The 24,060-nt window shown below is 33.5% G+C and overlaps 1 long non-coding RNA gene across 1 annotated transcript in view; it reads right to left on the bottom strand.

The window, feature by feature from the left end:
- Nucleotides 1-1,526: 1,526 nt before the first annotated feature.
- The window catches only part of LOC127565473 (uncharacterized), a 106,321-nt gene continuing 83,787 nt past the window's right edge, over nt 1,527-24,060 (bottom strand). Inside the window, exon 5 of the long non-coding RNA XR_007954783.1 lies at nt 1,527-1,566. This is a non-coding gene — a long non-coding RNA (uncharacterized LOC127565473). The remainder of the gene's footprint in view (nt 1,567-24,060) is intronic.

Here is a 24,060-nt window from a genome sequence, read left to right as displayed (position 1 = left end):
GATCAATCAAACAGTGAATCAATCATGCAGTCAATCGTTGGGTCAGTTGAACTTTCGACTGCACATTAGAGAGCAGTGAATGTTATATAATTGAGGGAGCGAGAGCCTTATGTAATGCGGGGCATGGAGAAAAGGCGCGGAGAAAGAAGAAATCTCAAGGCTGACGAGCGGCAAAAAGAAAGAACTCGAAGAAGAAGAGAAAGAGGAAGAAGAAGAGTGAGAGCAATAGCAAGATCAAGGCGTGCGGCTGGGCGAACACTTTAAGCCGCTTTATGATGTGTTAAAATTGTTGCAATAACAGCAACGGCAAAAAAAAAACGTTAAGAAAAACACAACACGAAGCGAAGTAAACGAAGCAAAAGAAGTTGAGCTAGGCAATGACAAGCAGCGATGACGAGAATGAGAATGAGACTGAGAAAGACAACGACAGCAACAACAGCAACAACATCAACTGCGACAACGACAACGACAACAACAACGACAACAACAACGACAACAACAACGATGACGATGACGATGACGATTATTTTAATGCATTCGCTGGCTGTTGCATTGGCCAAGTCATCGTGGACTTTGCTTTGACTTTGACTTTGTGTATCAAGTGGCAAGTTGGCGGCGGTAAAATCTCTGACGATGACTTTGACTTGGAAGTTGGACTTGAATCTTTTGCTCTGTGGCTGCTGTTGTTGTTGTTGATCTTCTTGTACAACTTGCCGATAATTGATCATCATCAGTCGTTTTAATTGATCGCTTTGCCTGCATTTCGATTGTAATCAATCACTTTCGTGGAATTGCTGCCTCAATGAACTATGTGGAGCTATGTCTGTTGCTGCTGCTGCAAAGCGAAGAGGAGTCGGTTATGGACAACGGCTGGCAACGGGCGTTGTCAACGGGCCATAGCAGCAACCATGGCAGCCTTTGAGAATGGTCGTCGAATGGTATTTTCTTTCGATTTTTCCAATCATCAAAGCAATTGCGTACGTGAGCTGACGCACCAAGTTGTCATTGTCTCATTGTTGTAGACTCCTGTGAGCAGTTGTTGTTGTTGCATCCATCTAGCCATCGATCCATCCATCTATGCATTTATCCATTCATCCATATGTATGCCCACATCTATCGTCCAGTTTAAAGTCGTGTGTAATTGTTGCTGCCGCAATATCGTGTATCATGCTGCGTCAATAAGTCACTCGCTGGCATTTCTGTAATGCATTCGAGCAACAGTTGCCATTGTGACAGCAACCACAACAACAGTAGAACACTCTCTTTCAATGTATGCAAATTAATGTAATCGTCTTTAATTGCCATGCAATTTATGTTTCGCTCATATTATTGATGCAAGTGAATGAACGTTGGAAGAACATTCAAAATTATTGCAATTTGTATAAAGAACTTAAAAGATCATAGAATAAATAAATTTGAAGTGCTTTTGTTGCCTCTATTTATATTTGATACATGTAAATCATTGAAAAATCAATATTTTAATAATCGATCAAATCGATATTTTATCATAATAACAAAATCTTTAAACTTGCCCAAATCTTCGAGGACAGCATCAAATATTTGCATCTGAAATTGAATAATAAAGATAAATGCAATTAATCAAATATGTTAACTTCGTATAATTTATGACTTCAATAACTTCATGTAAATTATTATTAATTGAGTTAGCTTAACTGTTAAATAAATAAATCAAATATTTGCAGCAATTCAAACGTTGTATTTCTTACTTCGATTTACTCCTAATTTAAAGACAAGAAGCTTACACAAACAGAGATCCTAATTAGAATACAATATACAATATAATGTCAAAATTGAGCCAAGAAGGCAAAATCTTAAATAGAAGCCAAAATTTCTAAAATTTAGATATTTCGTGTTCTTTTTATATACACTATTTATAAAATTATTGAATGTTGTCCAAATTTTTTAAAGATTAGTTACAACTAACTAACTAACTAACTAACTTTCAAGGAAGAGAATTCTAGCATTTTTATAAACGAAAACAAAGATTTTGAATTTAAAATCTTTTCTTTTTTAAAAGAAGCTTATTTAAACTCAAAACGATAATTGAAGAAGAAAATTTTCTTATTCGATTTTTTCAACCTAAAAATTTAGTTTGAAGAATTTTTTTTAAGATCACAAAGTTTTTAAATCAAGATTTACAATCTTCTTTTTTTCTCTCTGTTTATAAATTAAGAAGATTCAACTTTTTCGTCTCCATTATCTATTGCATTAATACTAGCTTCATGTTTACCCCAAAAAATGTTCCCTTTGCGTTTTGTCCTTCAGCTTTTATCCTACCAAAAGAATCTACAAAAAAAAAGCACAAACACTTGGCCCAAAAGACAACATAAAATTGTTTTTGTTTTTTTGTGGTTTTATGCTGCGGCGACAGAGTTTGAATGTTTTATGGCAAATGTCATGACTAATTGTATGGCACTTAAACATTTTTATGATCGTCCCATCAAATGGCCTCCGGGGGCAAAGCCGAGATCTTCATTTTTATGTGCAGTGTGCGCGCGCAGACTTATAGAGATAAACCCATTATGCATATATGAGCATATATAGTGTATATATAGACAGACAGACTGATAGACAGACTAACGAGCACGTATTTTATGATCAGATCACAAAACGTTGTCAACTCGAACGCTGCAAAGAATCAAACAGCTAAATGCTCTCGATCAACTTGACTTGATTGATATCCTAACAATTCATTCAAATATTGATAAAGCAAGGATTTTTGATTTCGATTTAAACTTTCCAAAATTACAAAAAAAAAAAAACTTTTGTATATTTCGAATTTGTACAAAGTAAAAAAATTGAAATTTAATGTGACTTTTTTTAACTTCATTTTATTCTAAAGAACTTAATTAGAAAGTATGTTTTACAAATTTCAATATAATAGTCACAAGTATTCTTCTTTAAAATTAAAAAAGTAAAAAGTAAATTGACAAATAAAATATGCTTTTTATGTTATACTATTTTTTATTTTATTTTAAATGTTTTTATCACACCTTTCTAAGCAATTTTGGTACTTTTTAAAATTGCATAAAAATTTACATTCAGAATTTGTGAAGGGATTTTTTGTAGGAATTCAAATGACATTTTTAAAATAAAATTGATTGAAATACTTTTTATAAATCCAAAAAAACTCGCATTTAGCTTCTCTTATTTTAAACAGACCATATTAAAATATACTGTATTAATATACTAAAAAACTGTATTATACACTTAAGTACTAAATTTACATACCAAATATAGCATTTGGTATATTTCAAGCCAAGCCCTGACTACATCAGACGTTCCTTGCCGTATTTCTTTTAAATATATTCGATTATTCCTTCATTTATTTACATCACAGACTATACAGTACTTTTCGTAAACCGAATTTTAAAGCAATTTTTAGTTATCCAGCAGATTTGCTTGCATTCAGCTATTTAGTATGCCCTTCCATTTCAACTAATGGCAGGGTATATGTCTAATCACAGACGATCATCAGGTTTTGTTTTTCTTTTTGCGACTACAACTCAATTTTAGGGTATTCAAATGGTCAAGTGTTAGTGTTTGTGTGTGGTTTATTATTATTTGAAGTCTTTTGGCAATAAATCAATAATTTGTTAAGCGGCGCTACGTCAACTAGCATGTGTATGCAGCTGTGTGTGTGTGTGTGTGTTGTGAAAGCAAGTTCGTTGCCTAAGTTTTTTGTATGGCTAGCAAGGAAATTCAAAGGCGTTTTTTTTTTGCGCTAATTTTACAATAAATCTTTGAGTGAATCTTTCGACTGTGTGTTAGACATTTGTGTGGCTTAACTGTGTGTGTGAGTTGTGTGTATGTGTGTGTGTGTGTGTGTATGTGTTATGTGTGTATTTTGTGCGTTGTGCTCGCAATTTGAAAGTTCCAGGTTTTTTGTGAAAGGAAGTTTTTAAGTCATATGCAAATTGGTTTATGTGACCGCAGAAAGCAAACAGCAGCAGCAGCAGCAGTCGAAGTCAAAGCAGTCGAAGTAGTCGTGGCGACAACAATAACTAGACAGGCAGACAGCAAAGCAGCGAGCAACACGACAACAAACAAACAAACAAACAGCAAGCGGAAAAAGCGTAAATCACGGCATGTGGCACAGCTGCAAGCAGGCAAAGCAAAAGGAAGAAGACTACAGACAACTGTAGTTGTTGTAAGCTGCATAGATTTGTGACATTTGCAAGAGATTTGCAAGAGAGAGAGAGAGACTTTCAGCAGCAGCAGCAGCAACAAGAAGAAGAATAGCAAGAATTGTTGGCAAAACAAACGAAATGCTGTCAAATCGTTGCTGTGATTTGTCTTGGCAACGCGTGTGCATTCAATCAGCTTGGCAACTCGGCAACTTGGCAACTGGCGAGATCCAATTGACACTTGAGGCGTTGGCCAAGAGCCAGCTGCTGCTGCTGCTGTTGCTGTTGTTGGTTGCCAGGCAATTTATAAACGAAATAAATTCAATTGACTTGTTTGCCGCAGCATTTACAGTTGGCAACAATTGCAGCAATGCCATAAATCGTTGGCCAAGCAGCAGCTACATTTGCCATCTCCGGCCATTCCAGTGGCCAAACTGCGTAACAATAAATTTTCAATGCAAACAAGTTGGCAAGCACACACACAAACACACACACACAGACCAGAAGACGAAATCGGAGAGTCGAAGAATCAGCATCTCGCCATCTCACCATCTCCCATCGCCATCTTCAGTGCAACCAAACGTTGCAGCAACTGCGAGTGCAGCGGCTAGCTGCATTTGTTATTTGAATTTCGAAAATTATGGGCACAAATTTGTTTTATTGCCAAAGTCAAGGCGTGCAATCATTAAATGCAACAGCATGCGGTCTTCTCGCCAGCATCGTGCCCCAAACCCCAAACTCCAAACAACAACACAGCACAGCACCTGAGTGCAAGCCACACCTGAGCGCAGCATCCACACAGCACAGAAGCTGCGACACACACAGATAGATACCCTGTAAAGTGCGACAGCAAAAAGAACATTGCTGCCAATATAATATCTGAATCAACTTCTTAAATCGAATCATATCATTTAACTTTGACTAAGCAGCTCCTCATACTTTTTATGAACACCTCTTTGCAACTCTCACTAAAATTTCTAAAAAAAAAAATTATTATCAATTAAAAAAATGTACAGGTTTTTGTTTACATTGCTCTTCTGTAATTTAATATGTTTAATTAGAACATGTAAAAAAACCAACGGTCAACTGTGCGTGCTGGAATGTGAGATTACCGCTACTAATCTGTAATAAGAGCAATGTGCGGTATTATTCTAAATAACATATATATCATATTAATATACTGAAAAAAAAACCGGTATATTTAAAGAATTAAACCGCACTTTGTTCCCATTACAAATTTAATATGCTGAAGGCTACATCAAAATATAATATTTCAAGGTACATCTATACCAAATATATCCCTCGGTATATTTCAGTATTTTTTATAATATATACAACTTTCTTAGCCCAAAGCAGCCATCTTAAAATATACCATATTAATATACCAAAAAAATACTACAATATACCGAAGGCTATATCAAAATAAAGCATTTTACTGTAATACTATATCTACTTACAAAATATAGCTAAATTTTTTAAAAAATACCATATTTATATTCTGAAGAAAATACTGTAAAATACCGAAGACTACATCAAAATATAATACTTCAAAGTACATCTATACCAAATATAGCGCTCGGTATATTTCAGTATTTTTATAAAATATACAACTTTCTTAGCCCAAAGCAGCAAAGCACCAACTGCAGCAGCCATCTTAAAATATACCATATTAATATACCGAAAAAATACTACAATATACCGAAGGCTATATCAAAATAAAGCATTTTACTGTAATACATACAAAATATAGATAAATTTTTTAAAATATACCATATTTATATTCTGAAGAAAATACTGTAATATACCGAAGGCTATATCATAATATAGCATTTTAACTGTAGCCTTAGGTATATTTGAGTATTTTTTCAAAATTCTCCAAATATACAGTTTTTTTTTGCCATTCGAAATTTCAATTACATTTTTTCGATAATTCCTTCCTATTAATTTATCTCTTGTTATTTATTTTAAGAGCCCTAACCTTTTGTCAATCATTACGCTAGTTTATATTAATTGTGATTGTATTAAATTTAATGAATATGTTCTATATTTTATAATTTAATATAAACTTCAATTCCTTGATTTATTTTCTTTTAGTAATCTATAATTCAATTGCATATTATTCGATTAAGTTCTACAATATTTCATAGTTGAATTTAATCTTGAATTTAGTTCTGCTCAAACTTGTCGGATTGTGTGAAGCAACTGTTCATCTTTTATGCGAATCGCCAATTATGAATAAATTAGAAAATTAAACAAAATGCAGCACTCAAAAATTTATAGGCGACACTAAAGTTAAACAACACACATAAGAATATGGCCTGTAATTTGTTGAAACGTGTTCAGAGAATCAGCAAAGTATATATTTCATAATTTTATAGGGTATACTAAACTATGCAGGCTGATGCTGCACTTGAATTATGCCTTGCACTAAAAGCGTTGCAACCTAACTTAAATATGAGCACATCATTAGCCTAAAATTGTTACTTAGCCGCCATGCAGCCATGCAACGTGGCTGCAACACACTCGACACTCGACAGTCATTCAATTCTCTGTCTGGCAGACTGCTTTTATGGCGGTAGCTGAGAGCGATGCTGCGAGGCATGTTGCAACGGGGCAACGGGGCAACTTGGCGCGGCGGCGCTTTTAATCGAGTGCAGCGCAATGTCTGATTAACACGTGCGCAAATTATAAGATTTTATGCATTTGCCACAGATATCTAAAATGTTCTACGCTCGCTGCCAGAGATAAAAGCAAAAATGATCGAGCTGCCGACAACAAACAAAACAACAAAAGACACAAGTAAAAAAAAAAAAACTACAGTCGACAGTGCGCTCGACTGCGAGATACCCGCTAACTATGTTATAAAGCCAAAACAGTGTGGTATTAAAAATATACTATTGAACAATAAAATATACCAGCTAACAAAATATACCGAAAAAATACCACACTCTAGCGAATAGTTTTAGTATATCGATATTGTTCGTAAAATATACCAAAATAATATACCAAAAATACCAAAATTATTATAAAGCTATAGTTGGTAAAAAATATACCAAAAAATACCAATCTATAACAAAATGTATATTTGGTATATCGGTATAATACCGCGTACAAAATATATGTATGGTATATTTGGTATATCTAAATGGTATCATATATAAAGAAATATAACATAAAACGCAAAATATACCAGCTAACAATATATACCAAATATACCACACTTTAATGAGGTCTTATTATAGTACCGCATATGCAAAAATATACCATAGAGCACAAAATTTAGTAGTTAAGAAATTTAAACGCAAAAATACCAAGCTAAAACGCAGCCTATACTTGGTATATCGATATAGTATTAAAAATATACTAAACAATATACTAAACAATAAACAATGATATATCGAAATGGTACCACATATAAAGAAATATACCATAAACACACAAAATATACCAGCTAACAATATATACCAAATATACCACACTTTAATGAGGTCTTATTATAGTACCGCATATGCAAAATATACCATAGAGCACAAAATTTAGTTGCTAAGAAATTGAAACGAAAAAATACCAACAAGCTAAAACGCAGCCTATACTTGGTATATCGATATAGTATTAAAAATATACTAAACAATATACTAAACAATAAACAATGCTATATCGAAATGGTACCACATATAAAGAAATATACCATAAGACACAAAATATACCAGCTAACAATATATACCAAATATACCACAATTTAATGAAGTCTTCTTATAGTACCGCCATTACGAAAATATACCATAGAGCACAAAATTTAGTAGCTAAGAAATTTAAACGGAAAAATACCAAGCTAAAACGCAGCCTATACTTGGTATATCGATATAGTATTAAAAGTATACTAAACTATATACCGCACTGTGAAGCAAAGCAACAACACTATTTCTACCCCACGTGTATCGGGTATCAAAAGTCGAGGGAAGTTTAGCCAAGACTGAGACTCATGCAAGCAAGCAGCAGCACTCATCATTCAAGGCAGCGTTATGAAGACTGCATATTTATGCATCAGTTGCACGCACACACACACACACACAGGCACACATACACCTGTATGAGTTTTGAGCACTTTATTAGCGCATCGAGAGCCGCCTAAATATATGGCTAACCAAAATGGCCAAAATGGATGGCCATCCATGGCACGCTAAACGTTCAAAGCGTGCAGTCAGCCACATTCAAAACTCTCTGGCCCAAGGTGGCAATGTGTTGGTTGGTGTGTGTGTGTGTTTGAGTTTGGGGCGTGTTGCAGCGGATCCTAAGTGAAATGACCTACATCTTTGGCTCTAAGTTTGCCTCTAAGCAGCCACACACACAACACCTCGAACTTAACTCAACTGAACTTGGCTCTCAACATTGTTAAGCATCGCCGCCATCAACTATGAAGCGAAAAATTGCCGATTTAACATATTCCAGTATATTATTGACTTTGAAATGCATGATTTTTGCATATATGCTAAAACACATGCATTACTCGCATCCAAATACTCGCATATGAATTACCTCATGCAACTCAAGATGTTGCCATTAGCTTTAAATAATAGCTCAGCTACAAGTATTCAAATATATTTTACATTATTATTAGAATCTTTGCTTTGCAAATGTTTAAAAGCTTCCTTTCTCAGTGATATTTTTATCTTAAAGAATTCTAATAATAAGCAATTAATTTGAAAACTATAACAATCTAATGCTATCAAAAATTTAATAAACATTTCTGTAATCTGCTCTTCTAAAAAGTAGAAAAATGTTGTCAAAATCAAATGTTTTTGTTTTCCTTTCTTTAAATTTTAAATCATAAACATTTCACTTATATTCTAAATACTTAATAAAGAGTTATTGTGGAATACATTGGAGAACTTTAATTATCAGTTTATTTTGTAATTTAGAACTATGTACTTTTCCAATACTAATTTCAAATATTATTTAATATTTACTCAATCATATTTTTGTCTACCACATTTCTATGACAATTTTCAGCCCATTCTCATGCATTAACTGTCAAAAACTAGCACTAAATTTAAATAATTTCCCGCCTTAAAGACTTTGTTAACACTAACAGCAAACAACGGCAACGAGCGTCTTTAGTGCCCACGTTGCCCACATTCGATTCGATTCGATGTATGCAACATTCTCGTATTCTGCAGTTGTAAGTTTTGTTCTTTCGATTTGCATCGCTTCAATATATCAATGCTAAGCAAACTCTTATGTTATGATTGGCTACTGCTCCGGGAAGAGAAGTTGAGTGAGAAGTTGCTAGATTGCGCGTTGGCAATCTTTTAACATTTTTTCTCCTTTTTTTTGCGCAACTTCCCACTTCCCCTAGTAAGGTGCCACGCCCACGACGCTGCTTCTAAAAAGAGCATCCATCGCTATCGGCCAAATACCAAGCGGAATCAAACCGAAAGCCAAGCAACAACTGCATATAACAACTGCGGCAGCATCAGGAAATATTTGATGCATCATCAAGGAAGAAGCATGCCAAATACACTGCAATATTAGTGGAAGTATTTTTAGAAGTCTTCTTTGCACATTGAATGTACTAATTTTCTACATATTTTGTATATTCTTAATGCGTTAGTATATCAATATACCAAATATAGTCTTCGGCATATTTAAGTACTTTTTAGTAGAAGTATTTTCAAAAATCTTCCTTGCGGATTTGTATATTTTGACTGCATATATATCAATATACCAAATATAGTCTTTGGTATATCAGTATTTTTTCGGTATATAAATTTTAGTGAGAAAACATTGCGGTAATTTATTTATCTTCTCTTTATTTTGTATATTTATAATGCGTTAGCATACTAATGTACCAAATATAGTCTCCAGTATATTTTAGTATTTTTTAAGTATATAAATTTTAGTAAGAAAATTTAAAATATGAATTTTCATATTAAATTCTATATTGATAATGAGCTAGTATATAGTATAATATATAATTCAGTATTTTTTCGGTATATACTTTTTAGTGATTTATTTATTTTCTCTTTATTTTGTATATTTATAATGCGTTAGTATATTAATATACCAAATATAGTCTCCAGTATATTTTAGTATTTTTTAAGTATATAAATTTTAGTAAGAAAATTTAAAATATGATTTTTCTTATTAATTTCTATATTGATAATGAGCTAGTATATTAGTATATCATATAATTCAGTATTTTTTCGGTATATACATTTTAGTGGGAAAACAATGCATGCATTTAGGCAATTTACTGAATTCATTTCATCGTATTGAAGTTTATTAAATTAACCAATACTCTTACATCTTTGTCACAATCTAAACTGTAAATTCAAGCAACCTTCAATATTGCAGAGTATCGCCACAAAGAAGAAGAAAGAGCAAAGAAGCTGAAGAACGCACGCACAAATCCTAAAGTGAGTATTTACCCAATGCGTACGCTAATTTTAGAGCTGCAAGTTTTGCAGTTGTAGTCGTCGATATCGAAGACAAAGTTGCCTGTGTGTGTTATCCGTATGCCGTAATTACTTCCCACAGTACCGCATCCCGTTTCAAGCTTGCCTTATAGAGGGCAGTAGAGGCAACAAGCAAAAAGACGGCAACAACTTTGGCTGCTCGCCCAGACAACTTCTTTAGTTTATTTCTTTTTTTCAGTTTTCAGTTTTTTGTTGTTTTTTTTTTTTCAATTACATTCCGCTGGCATTTTTAGATATGTATTTGTATTTTATTTGAAACCAAAGCCAAGATGGTATTATGTTATGTCGAAGAGAGAGAGAGAAAGAGCAAGAGAGAGAGAGAAATGTGGTGCGCGTGTTTGGTGGCGTTGCGTGTCGCTTGGCATGTGTCCACGCGAAATTGATATCGAACATAATTTTAGCAGCAAGCCACACACACAAACACTCACACACGCACACACACTAGCACACTCTCGCAGTGAGTTTGTTGCAAAAAGGAAATGGCTGAAAAATGCTAACAAGATTTGCGCGGTCGGTGGTTCGCTTGCTTCGTTTGGTGGCTCTTTTTGTTGTGGTTGCTGTTGCTGTAGCTGTAGCTGTTGTTGTCCAGCTGCCACACAACCTCTGCTGCACATGATGATGATGACAAGGCTGCAAGGTTACAAGTTTTTCCAGATCGTCGACTTGCAACGAAGACGACGACGACGGCACAGAGCCCCACTGACTGCCAAAGTCAACTTTAGCAGCAACACAAAAAAAAAAGAAACAAGTAACAAAGCTACAGTCGAGTGTGCTCAACTTTGAAATACCCGCTACACATTTTGAATAAAAGCGAAACAGTGCAGTAGTTTTCATTCGTATATACCAAATAATATACCGCAAAAATACTAAAGTTTACCATATTTGATATATCGCTAAAGTACTACATTCAAAATATACCCTACAGGTCAAAATATACCAGATGTACCAAATAATATACCACAAAAATACGAAAATATGTCACAGGCCTTGTGAATTTGAACAAAACAGTGCGGTATTTTTAAAATATACCAAATAATATACCACAAAAATACTGAAATATACCGCATACCATATTTGGTATATCGAAATATATCATAAAAATCTAAATATACCAAACAATATACCACAAGAATACTAAAATATACGGCAGACCTCATTTTGGTATATCGCTGAAGTGGCAAAAATTGGAAGCAAAGTTGATCTGTTAAGATATACCAAATAATATACCACAAAATACTGAAATATACCGCATACCATATTTGGTATATCGATATGATACTACATTCGAAATATCATATAAAAATCAAAATATACCAAACAATGTACCACAATAATACTAAAATATACGGCAGATCTCATTTTGGTATATCGATGAAGTGGCAAAAATTGGAAGCAAAGTTGATCTGTTAAGATATACCAAATAATATACCACAAAATACTGAAATATACCGCATACCATATTTGGTATATCGATATGATACTACATTCGAAATATCATATAAAAATCAAAATATACCAAACAATGTACCACAATAATACTAAAATATACGGCAGATCTCATTTTGGTATATCGATGAAGTGGCAAAAATTGGAAGCAAAGTTGATCTGTCTGAAAATTATATCTATATCTCTTATAGTCTCTGAGATCTAGGTGTTTAGACGGAAGGACAGGCAGACAGACGGACGTGGCTATATCGATTCAGCTGATCAAAAATATATATACAATACATACTTTATGGAGCTGGAGCACACATTTCATGGAGTCACAAATTTATCATACCCTTCTACCCTATGCGGGTAGCGGGTATAACAAAAAAGAAGCGTTGCAGCTTCGCTCGTGCAACGTGCAACGTGCTGCATGGTGCATGCTGCATGGCCTGTGGTTTGCAAGCAATTCCAAGCACCACACTAAACAGATCGTAAACACTTTAGCTTTATCTATGTAACCTGACTGCCTGACTGACGTCGCCATGCTGCTCTTGCTCTTGCTCTTGTTGCAGCTGATAACGTGCCACAGACAATTGAAATCGTTGTTGCTCTTGCTGCATGTTGTGTTCTTATAGATTTCGTTCATGTTCAAATCAATTTGATGTTTAAATTTGCACTACAAGCGTGCCAGAACAACAACAACAACAATAACAACATCAGCAGAAGACTTTGCCTGTTACGAATACGAATAAAGACTGCGAATAACGACTGTGAGTACACCGAAAAGAGAGCACCCATTAACGAATACTACTCGTGTATTCACAATCGATAGAAGCGTGCATCCATTTAACTGATATTTAACGGCGTCTATAAACCACACAGCACAATTTCGAAATCGAAATACTTCCCTTACTATTTATGCATAATAAACTCTTCTGACATTTGTTTGAAATACTTTTCAAACTGATTTTAAATTCTGAAACTTATGTACTTCAAATAAAATCTTAAAATAATTAAATAACAAGTTGCACCGATTATTGAAATATCTAATTTTGTTTTCCAAATGTTTTTCACAAGTTTTCTCATTTAGTTTTGTTACGCTATAAGTTAAACTTTCAAAAAATAGAATGTTTGTATTAATTATTGTAATATAATGGAAATTTCTATTGTAATTTATAAAGTAGCTGAAATTCTACTCCGCCCACTATATTTTTTTGGTATTTTTTAAACTAATCTTGCTGATCATTAAACTTTTCTCAATAATTAATTTTGAAACTTACTTTGACAACGTTTCATTCCATTTTCCATTTTCACACAAATGATTTGCATATTATTCATAGCGAGTATGAAAATCAATTAGCCAAAAGCGAGCTGCTATATTTGCCTATAAGCTTTTATGCTATAGTTGTACTATATTATTTTCCCGACTCGCAGAAAACAATCCCCAGTGTCTGGGACTGCTTGGTATGCTCCAATCATAGACTCTTCTCCTGATGCTTCGCACGAACAATAGAAATGCTGAGACAGCGCTTGAATACTACGTGTTGTGCATGCTGAGCAAACAAATGAATATAAAAACACGATTGAATATATTCATACACATACTTGCAAATTGAGAAAACAAAAAATCAAAAAAGTAATGTGTCTACACATATATAGAATTGTAATGTACCATATATATATGTATGTATGTATTTAGCCAGTTTACTTCTATAGAGTGCAAAACTTATCTTATGCAAATACAAAATGCAACTGCAACTGCGAGAAGAGACGTTGGCAGGTTGACTTCTTCCTTGCTGGCCAAGTAGTAAGTTAGCGGCAAACGTTTGCCGCAGCATTTGCAGCCAGCAACATTGTGTTGATGGCAAATTTGCATTTATCGATTGCCGTTAGAAGCACTCGCCACAAATTGGAGCACAAGTTTTCGATTATGCTCAATTGATTGTTGGTTTCTTTAGCGCCCGCCGCTCGTCTGTTGGAAAGTGTCGGCCAATAAATTATTGCACTTTATGCCAAAACTCAATTAATTGCCACTTATCAAATGTGGCAAGAAAACGCCTGTCGCATGTCAGTCCCACGTTATCGAGAACACAATAAAGTGCGTGAAATACGTAGGCGAAACAAAATGCACCCAACTGGTTTTAGCTCATTACATTTATCGATAGTCATTTGAATACTATTATCGATAAATACAAAAAAAAAATAAATGCAGCATATTTTCAATGGAATAGTTTTAGCACTTAAGTTGACCAAGTGAAGTGAAGTATATGCATTATCGATAAATAAATAAAAATATCGATAAATTTCGATTGAAAAATGTTTAATAGTTTTATAAGTAAGGCATCATTTTTTTTATCATAATAAAAAGATAATTCAAAAATCGATAACACCACGTTATCGATTTCTTGTAATAGTAATTGATAAACTGATTAGTAAGATTGTATTTTTCTATCATAATGAAAAGATAATTTAAAAATCGATAACAAAATGTTATCGGTTTATTTTAATAGTAATCAACAAACTGATTAGTAAGATTGTATTTTTCTATCATAATGAAAAGATAATTCAAAAATCGATAACACCACGTTATCGATTTCTTGTAATAGTAATTGATAAACTGATTAGTAGGATTGTATTCTTCCATGGTAATGATAAAAGGTAATTCACGTAATAGTAATAGTAAACTGATTAGTAAGATTATAAGGCATATCAGATATTGATAAAATGTCTCAAAGTATGCGATTCATTCCATCGATATGCGAGTAAATCGATTTGCATATGAGAGATGCTGTTATCGATAAATGTCAATTGAACTGGCAGCATACAAATTGTTCGCTGACTTATTGTAATGATCACAACAAGCTTGTCATGGCGATTACTCCAGTTGTTATCGATTTATGACCACTCGGTTGCATGCAGCGTCAAACAGTGTTGCATTTATAACCCATCCATCGATATTGCCGTTAGAGGCACTCGATACAAATTGCAGCTGAAGTTATCGCGCACACTCATAAATAGACGAATATTATGATCGCTCGGCGAATTGGCCTCATCAATTTTTTTTTTTGCTATTTTCGGCTAAGAGGCTGACGAGCTAACTGACTGAAGGAGTGAATGAAATGACTGACTGAAAGGATGCATGCATAGGTTCAAAGATTTTAGTGCGGGGCAAACAATAAACTAACGATAACGAAGCAATTTTCTTTCTTTCTTTTTTTTGTTGATTCCTTTTCACTAATAGAAACATTTGCGATCGCATGTTGTTTGTCCCGGTTGGGCAACATTTTGACTAATTAACTGCAATGTTTAATGCGTTAGATTCCCAGTTGGCCAGCTCTTCTCGACCAGACAGCACAAAACGGGTTTATTGGGCCCAGACTTGCTGTGTTGGCATCGGGACATCGGACTCGCCTCGCTTCGTCTCGCATTTCCTGGCCATAATATATTTGCAGCCAGGGCGACGACAATCATAATCGCCAATGACAAATGCAGAGACTAGATGCAAAGAGATCTATCTATCTATGATGCTGGCAAATACCCCTCCCAAGAGGGGGGGGGGGGGGGGGGGGTTGCGACAAACCACAAGCCACAGCCGCAGCCATATATTGGCAGGGTATTGAAAGGTAGCTTATGCTGGCAACTGGTATTACAGCCAGGCCAAATATACAAGAAGTAGGAAAGATGCAATCAAGTGTACTCGATAGTGAGATACCCGTCATTATTACGTAAAGTAAAACAGAGTGCGATATTATTTGTAAAATCACCTAAATAAATATACCGAATAAATATTACAAATACAAAAATATACCGTATCGTAAAATATACTAAAAATACTATATATAACGGTAAATATATTTCCATTCATAAAATGTACCAAATAAATATACCAAATAGATACTACAATATACCGAAAGCTATATTTATTCTATTGATATTATTCGTAGAATATACGAAATAAATATGCCGAATAATAAATACTACAACATACAAAAAGCTATATTTGGTGTATCGATATTATTCGTAAAACAAACCATAAATACATAAATATACCGAACCTTATATATGTATGATATATCGATATTACTCGAAAAATATACCAAACGATGCTGTTTATATCGGTATATCGATATTATTAATAGAATGTACTAAACAAAAATATACCGAATAAATACTACTACTATATACCGAAAGCTATTTTTGGTATATTCATAAAAATTTAAAAAATAAAATTATTTATGGAGTTAATGAGTCCTATTATACACATCGCTAAAAAGCACAGAGTTATAATACCCTGCAATCCTACGGGGAGCAGGTATAAAAATATTATCTATGTACGCTTACCATGCACTTGGCCAACAACAACAACAAGTAAGAAAGCTACAGTCGAGTGTACTCGCCTGTGAAATACCCGCTATCCATATTGAATAAAAACAATATATTTTGCGGTATTATTCTCAAAATATACCAAATATACTGCAAAAATACTTAAAATATACCAAATGGTATATGTGGTATATCGATATAGTACCTCATTTAAAATATACCATAGGCGGTACAATACCAGATTGTCGACCAAAGCAACTAAGACCCCTAGTAATTAGACGGTTTTCCCATACAAAAGTATTTCTTTAATAACTTCCACAATTTTTATCTGATCGCAACCAACTTTCCTACTACTATAGTAATTATTGTATATACCAAAATTCACAACTCTAGCTTTAAAAGTGTTATTCGATTTTTTTAATTTGCGGGGGCGGAAGTGGGCGTGACAAAAATTTGAAACAAACTTGATCTGCGAGCAAACATAACAAATGCTGTCGAAAAAAATTATAGCCCTATCTTTTATAGTCTCCGAGATCCAGTGTTTCATACAGACGGACGGACAGACGGATATTGCTAGATCGTCTCGGCTGTTGACGCTGATCAAGAATATATATACTTTATAGGGTCGGAGATGCCTCCTTCTACCTGTTACATAAATTTCCTGTCGGCACAAAGTTATAATACCCTTCTACCCCATGGGTAGCGGGTATAACAACTGCAATTCCAATTTCAATTGGCCAACACTAAACGTGGTGGCAGCTGTTTTGCCTGCTGCTTATTAGCGGCCTGCTCTCTGCCTTCTTGGCCGCATCTGCTGCCAAGCTTCAGTTGCAGTCTCAGTCTTAGTCTCAGTCTCAGTCTTGGTCTCAGTTGCAGTTGCAGTTGCAGGTCCCACAAGTCAAGACAAGTTCTGTTTGCCAAACTTGGCTGCATATGATTTAGCCTTGGCATTCAAATGCTTACAACAACTAACACGAAGAACACTAAAATACTGCACACTCAATAAAGTTGTTATTGATTCACCCATTCGTGCAGTAAATTCAGTCGACTCTGATTAAATGTGAATGCAGAATGGAATAACAAAACAAAAAATAAAAAATTAATTAATCAATTTAATATATACTTAACTTAATATATGAAATATGTTTACTGCATATTTTTGTATGTTTTGACCAATTTCCATTTTTGTTGAATATATATTAAAAAAAACATTGAAAATAAATCTCAATTCGTGAGAATTGAATTGAGTTCTTTTTAAATAAGTTTATTGGGATTTTCTTAAGAAAAAAAATGAAGCTCATGGTAAGTATTTAAATATGATTGCATTCTAATAAAAAATCATTTAAAATAAATCTCATTTCATAGGAATTTTATTGGGTTCTAATTAAATTTGTTTATTTGGACTTTAAAAAAAAAAAAAATAAATAAATATTAAAGCGCACTATATTAAAAAGTATTAAACTAATAATTGAAATACAAAAATTTGTTTTCAAAGTACAAATACTGACTGATTTATTCCTTTAAAAGTGCAGCACTTCTTGTAATTATTAATGTTTATTCAGATATATAGCACAATCAATCAAATTTAGCAGAAATACAATACACGAAGAAACTGTAATGCTAAAGCTTAAAGGAATTTCTAAGAAGCATTGCCAGAGTCAGATTCAGAGTCAGAGTCTGTCTCTGCCACCTGTTTCCCAGACTGCCCACCTGCTTGCTTGCCTCTACTGTCCGCCCGTTGTGGCAAATTGATTGCCAAGGGCGCTTGAACAGCAGAAATGAAAAAAAATAACGACGGCAACAAAGACAAATTGATTGTTTCAAGCAATTGATATGCATATCTAAAGCTGCTCAAGTTGTCTTGTCTTGTCACTTGACTCACTTCAATTACGGTTCCCAAAAACGCGCGAGCAAAAAACAAACACTAAAAAAAAGCAACGTTAGAGATCCCAGATACAAAATACATGTACATACATGAGAAATACCAACAACAGCAGCAACAACAACAACGATCACAGTCAAATTACGACCACAAAATAATATCGAAAAAAGATTTATTAAGTTCGCACATTCGAACAGCACTTGAGGCTGACAATTAAAAAGCACTTGGCATCAACATTTTGGACGCTGACAATGTTGTTGTTGTCCACAGGCGAAGGGTACGACGAAACAGCAGCTAAAACATTTGCCATTTGCCATTTAATTTTGGCCAAAAAAAAGCCGCGAAATTGTGATTTATCGAAACTATATTTACACTGAGAAAAAATATTTATTATACCATTTTTACAAATAACAAATAAAGTCTTGAATAATCATAGAAGTTGTTTAATGTGCATTTTTGTAATTTCTACATTTCTTCTAAAGTGCAACGCAATTCATTTCAGCTTTAATGGGTTTTGCTTTGAGGGAATTTAAATCAATTCTTTCAAAATTAGGTTCTTATAATCAATAGTCACTTATCTATTAAGCACCTTTAATTTGTTTCGTTAAGAAATCTGCTACATTGATAATATTTTTGTATAAGAATCAAACACATATAACATTTAATATTAGAATTTATATTAATAAAAGAAGAGTATGTAAAAAAAGTGAAATTATGAAATTCTTCACTTCGAGATTAAAGGATGTCAATATCAATGTATAAAAGATTGCTGCTACAAAATTTTACAAGCTGGCTGATATGAAAGCTAGTTGCTACAACACTCGGACATTTTATAAATTTGAATGTACTTTATTTATTTGAAAATGCAAATTCAAATAAACGTGCTTAAATCAAGAATAACATCTTGTTTGATGACAAAATTGACCAATAGATTAATTTTTAAATCAAGATCGAAATTCTAAAAAACAAAAAAAAAATTGAATTGCCCAATCTTGAAATTCTAGATTTTGATCTTGTTGCAAGAATGAACAAATCTAAAAAATTGAACCAAGAAAGCAAAACATTAAGTCATGATCTAAAAATCTTAAATTTAAATTGAATGAAATTCCGTTTTTTTATTTTGCCATTTCTAGATCAATATATTTTAAACCATATCAAAATAAATCTAGTTACTAATCTAGAAAACTAATTTAAATTTTAAGTAATATTTACAAGAGACGATTTCAAGATCAATCATATCAAAGGAAAGCTTCTTTCATGTAATATTCATGAAATTAATGAAATTAAATGATATTATGAAAAATGAAATGACAATGAAATCGTATTGGATGCGAACAGTGTAAACACTCGTCTTAAAATGCAATTACAGGGTATACGACAGAGATGAAGGCGCCACAACACAGCTGTGCTCAGAGTGTTTTACAGTGTTTGTTTGCTACGCCTGTGCTTTACCAGACGAGTTGTTGTTGTTCAGTGTTGTTGTTGTTGTTGTTGTTGTGTTGATTGTTTGGCTCGATGTTGGTTTCGGTTGTTTTGGCTTGATTGCTGCTTGTGTGCTTTTAATGGCAGCAACAAATTGTCTGCTTAATTGTGAGAAAGCAACAACAACAACAACAACAGAAACAATGAGTAAAATGAAAATTATATCTTTTAGATACAGATACGTATCTCTACTGTATCTGTATCTGTATCGAGTATCGAGTATCTGTATCTCAAGCGCAGTTCTCAATTGAAAAATGAAATAAAATGCGCAGGCAGCTCAGCTGCTGCTTTTGTTATGATTATTTTTTTTGTTATTACTGATTGTAATTTGCATTAAATCATTAATTAAATTGCTGACCGTGTGGGTGTCTCTGTAAGAAAACAATATAACAAATTGCTAAACGTTTAATTAAAATGTGTTTAACAACTTGAATATTATTTCCGATTGTATTGAATGCAATACAAATCGTATCTCACATCGAATTGAATCGATTCACACAGTTCTTGACATGCTTGGAAACAAACAAAAAACAAAAAAAAACGGTTAAAAGAAAGTGGCAATCAGTGCACAAAGATGGCCAAATTCAGATGACAATAACAACAACAACAACAAGATTTTTTGGCGACTTCAACAACTGCAACAATCAGATCATCGCACTGCAACATTTCGGCCACAAAATGTTGCACAAATTAAAATTGAACACAATAATCAGTGGCGCAGCATGTTGCAGACAATTGCAGTTGCTGCTGCTGCTGCTGGTTGCTGCACTTGTTGCCATCTCTTCTCCACAGTCTCCTCTCTCTCTCTCTCTCACACACTCTTTGTTTTGCTGTCTGTTGCCCGTCTTCATTGTCGTCTGCCTGTTGTTTTTTTAGCCCGCAGCAACAGCATCGTCAGCCTGTTGCACATGGCCACAGCAAATGACTTTATTATAGGTTTTTAAATTTATAAACGCAACATTTACCCGGCTAAACACTCAAATTCCAGCTGGCCCGCAGGCCTCTTCCAACAACCAAACAAACAATTTTGCATCTCTTCGCCCTTTTTTTTTTTTTGGATTTTTTACCTTTTTTTGTTTATTTTATTTCAATTCCATATGCTGAGCAAAATTTGCAGCGCATTTACCTCAGTACATTCTGCTTTGGCAAGCTCGCTGTTATAAAATTGCACTAAGCTGGTTGCTATGAAAGCTAGTTGCTACAATACTCACTTAAACGCTTGCTTTTTAAAAACTAAAGTTCCATCAGATATTCTACATATTCTAAAATCCTCTTAAATAATTTTTGAAATTATTTATATTCATTTTAATCTTTACTTTCTAGGTAAATAAATTTTGTTTATTAATTATAAATCAGCTAAAGATTTGACGTGACTTAAATGTATAAATGGTAACTCAAGCAATAACTATAATTTAATTAGTAATATGTATCTTTATTTTGTCCCTGCTCATTTATCATATACTCAGCTATTTTTTAGTATTTATATGTTGTAATCCTCTTTGCCCAACAATGTGTTCTCATTACGTTTAAGTTATATTATCACGGAATAGAACTAAGAATATGTTTTATTAAAAATAATTAAAGCACTGAATTAAGCCACAATCTGAAGTCTTACTATCTCTTATCTCTAGGATTTTTTCAATTTATTGAAAAAGAGAAACTCTTAATAATTAACTCTATTAATTATTGATCTTCTCTTTAGAATTTTTGAAATATATTGAAAACAGAAACTCTTAATACTTAACTATAATACATTTTCGATCCTTTTCTCTCTAGGATTTTATTAATACATATATTGAAAAGAGCAACTCTTAATTCTCGATTCTTGTTCCCTCTAGATGACAGTCTCTTAAATGCTGTGTTCTCTGTTCAATTGTCCACTCACAATTTGTGTGGAGGCGAGTAAATCGCAGATTGTCATCGGATTGAAAGCAAAACGCTTAGAACTTAGATCAGCTTACTGCCCACTTTCAGTAGTAGATGATGCCACCCAAAATGCTGCTGCAGTTAGTAAGAAGCCAATGCAAATCGAGAGGGCTAAAAACTTTAAGCTCTTCAGCACAGTTTAGTTTAAAGCGACCTACGCAAAACTCAACTAAATAACAAGAAAAACGAATCGTTTAGAAGTTGGGCGTAGATTTGGGGAATCAACAAGATGTTTTACGACATCGCCGCCGCTTCATTGATACCACATTTCAATTGATAGCTCACGATTGTGTTTTGAGATTTAAGCTCGTGCGGCATGCACATAATTTGTAGCTTTAGCTCATTATGAGCAGACACAAAAAAAAAAAAGAGATTCAAGAGATACAGATTCGAGAGAGCTAAACCCATAAAGCACAAATATAAAATGTTGACTCGAAAGTTCGGAAGTCAAATGGAAGGAAGGCAATAAGAAATGCGAGTTGGAAATGAAAATGGATGTGATGTGAATCAGTTTTGCCACTTGTTTGTTTTGTCGCTGGTTTTTACGAGTTGTCGTCGGTTTTTTCAGTTTTTTTTTTCTTTTCTTTTTGAGGCAAGTCACATTTGTTGTTCTTCTGCCATCAATTCGCATCATAGTTCATAATTTGGTTCTTCAAGTTAAAGCTCATAAACAGAAGACACACACAAAACAGCCCACAAAATGCGACGATGACTACTTACAACAGGTTTGTTTTGCTTACAATCGGTTCGCTTAGTTTTTTATTCTTCTGTTTTTTTTTTTTTTGTTCAGTTCAGTTCAGTTCAGTTTCCTCTTCCCCATCTAATATTTTATTCTATATTCTCTTTTTTTTGCTTTGTATTTTTTTTTTTTCGTGGGTACTCTATTTTTATTTTTGTCGCCGACTAGTTGCTGCTGCTTCCGCCTAATTCCGCTGTGGCTTACCACGCTTGCTGTTATTCCCACACGACCACAAAAAAGCCGCAGCATTTACTTTTGATGGCCCATAAGTACGAAGTACAAATACTCTTTACAATGGCAAATTTTATAGATAAAGAGATATCAATATTAAATAATATAGTAAAGCACTTCAAAAGTAAAGACAGTGAAGTTATATTTGGTATATTTATATACTATTACATTTAAAATATACCAAAGTTAGTTCTAGTTAGATATAAATATTACAAAATAATAACGCATCTCAAATGTAATTCCTAAATAAATAAGAATTGTAATTGGAATCGATAAAACAGCGGAAAACTAAAACTAGAGTAGTTTGGGCTATATTTGGTATATTAAAATACTACTGCGTTCAAAATATACCAAAGAGTTTTCGTTAGATATATTTATTAAATATTACAAAATAATAAAGCACCTCAAATGTAATTCCTAAATAAATAAGAATTGTAATTGGAAGCAACAAAACAGCGGAAAACTATAACCAAAGTTTGAGCTATATTTGGTATAAGAAAATACTACTACATTCAAAATATACCAAAGAGTTTTCGTTAATAATAATAATAAAGCACCTCAAACTGAATTGCCAAATAAATAAATAAGTTTGAATTGTAATTGAAGTCAACAAAATACAAATAAAATTAAGTAATCCAAAATATTAGCTTTAAATATAGATTAATTTATATTAGCTTAACTCAATATATATAGTTAGGCCTAACTAATTATTTAAAAAGTTACTTTACCATTAAAATATAGTGAGTTATATTTAAAATTTAAAGAATGTGAATGTTGAACTATTTAGTAATTATTGAATAATAAATACAATAAATCATTAATTAATTTGTGGCTACCAATATCTTAGTTGATCAATCAGATATCTTAGCTAAATGAATTTATATTTCTTTTGGTATATAAATTCAATTCATTGCTGAAATTAAAAACTCAACCAAATTGATATTTTTTGTTAACTCTTTCATAGCTGGCTTTAAACTCAGTTATACCCCTTACTCGGTAAGCGTATTAAATTCTATTCTGAGCGCATTAACTTTATATCGCACTTGAGCAACAAGTGCGGCGCGTTTTTTCATTTGTGGATTGCCCCCTCCTCCCCCTCTGGTACACTCCTCTCTCTCTCTCTCTCTCTCTCTCTCTCTCTTTTACTCTAGTTACTGCTGTTGCTCAGAGACCCCAGCAAAAATTTATGCGAAATTCTCGTGCTTCTCATGGCTGATGGTTATAGCCAGAGTGGCGCATATTAATATAGACACATCTATGTGGTTATACCAACATACATATATGTGTACTTTATATATACACATATATTTATGTATTAGTCTAGGTAAATGGCCAGTTAGTTGAACGCGTCTGCTGCTGCTGCGATACTTGATGTTTCGCTATTTCAGACAAGCTTGCGTGCCAGGGCTGTGGCTCTGGCTGTGG

This window comes from Drosophila albomicans, chromosome X (genome assembly GCF_009650485.2).
Source record: "Drosophila albomicans strain 15112-1751.03 chromosome X, ASM965048v2, whole genome shotgun sequence".
In the NCBI taxonomy this organism is placed as follows: Eukaryota; Metazoa; Arthropoda; class Insecta; order Diptera; family Drosophilidae; genus Drosophila; species Drosophila albomicans.
Note: the sequence above shows the minus strand (reverse complement) of the source record. Positions and strands in the feature narration are given on the sequence as shown.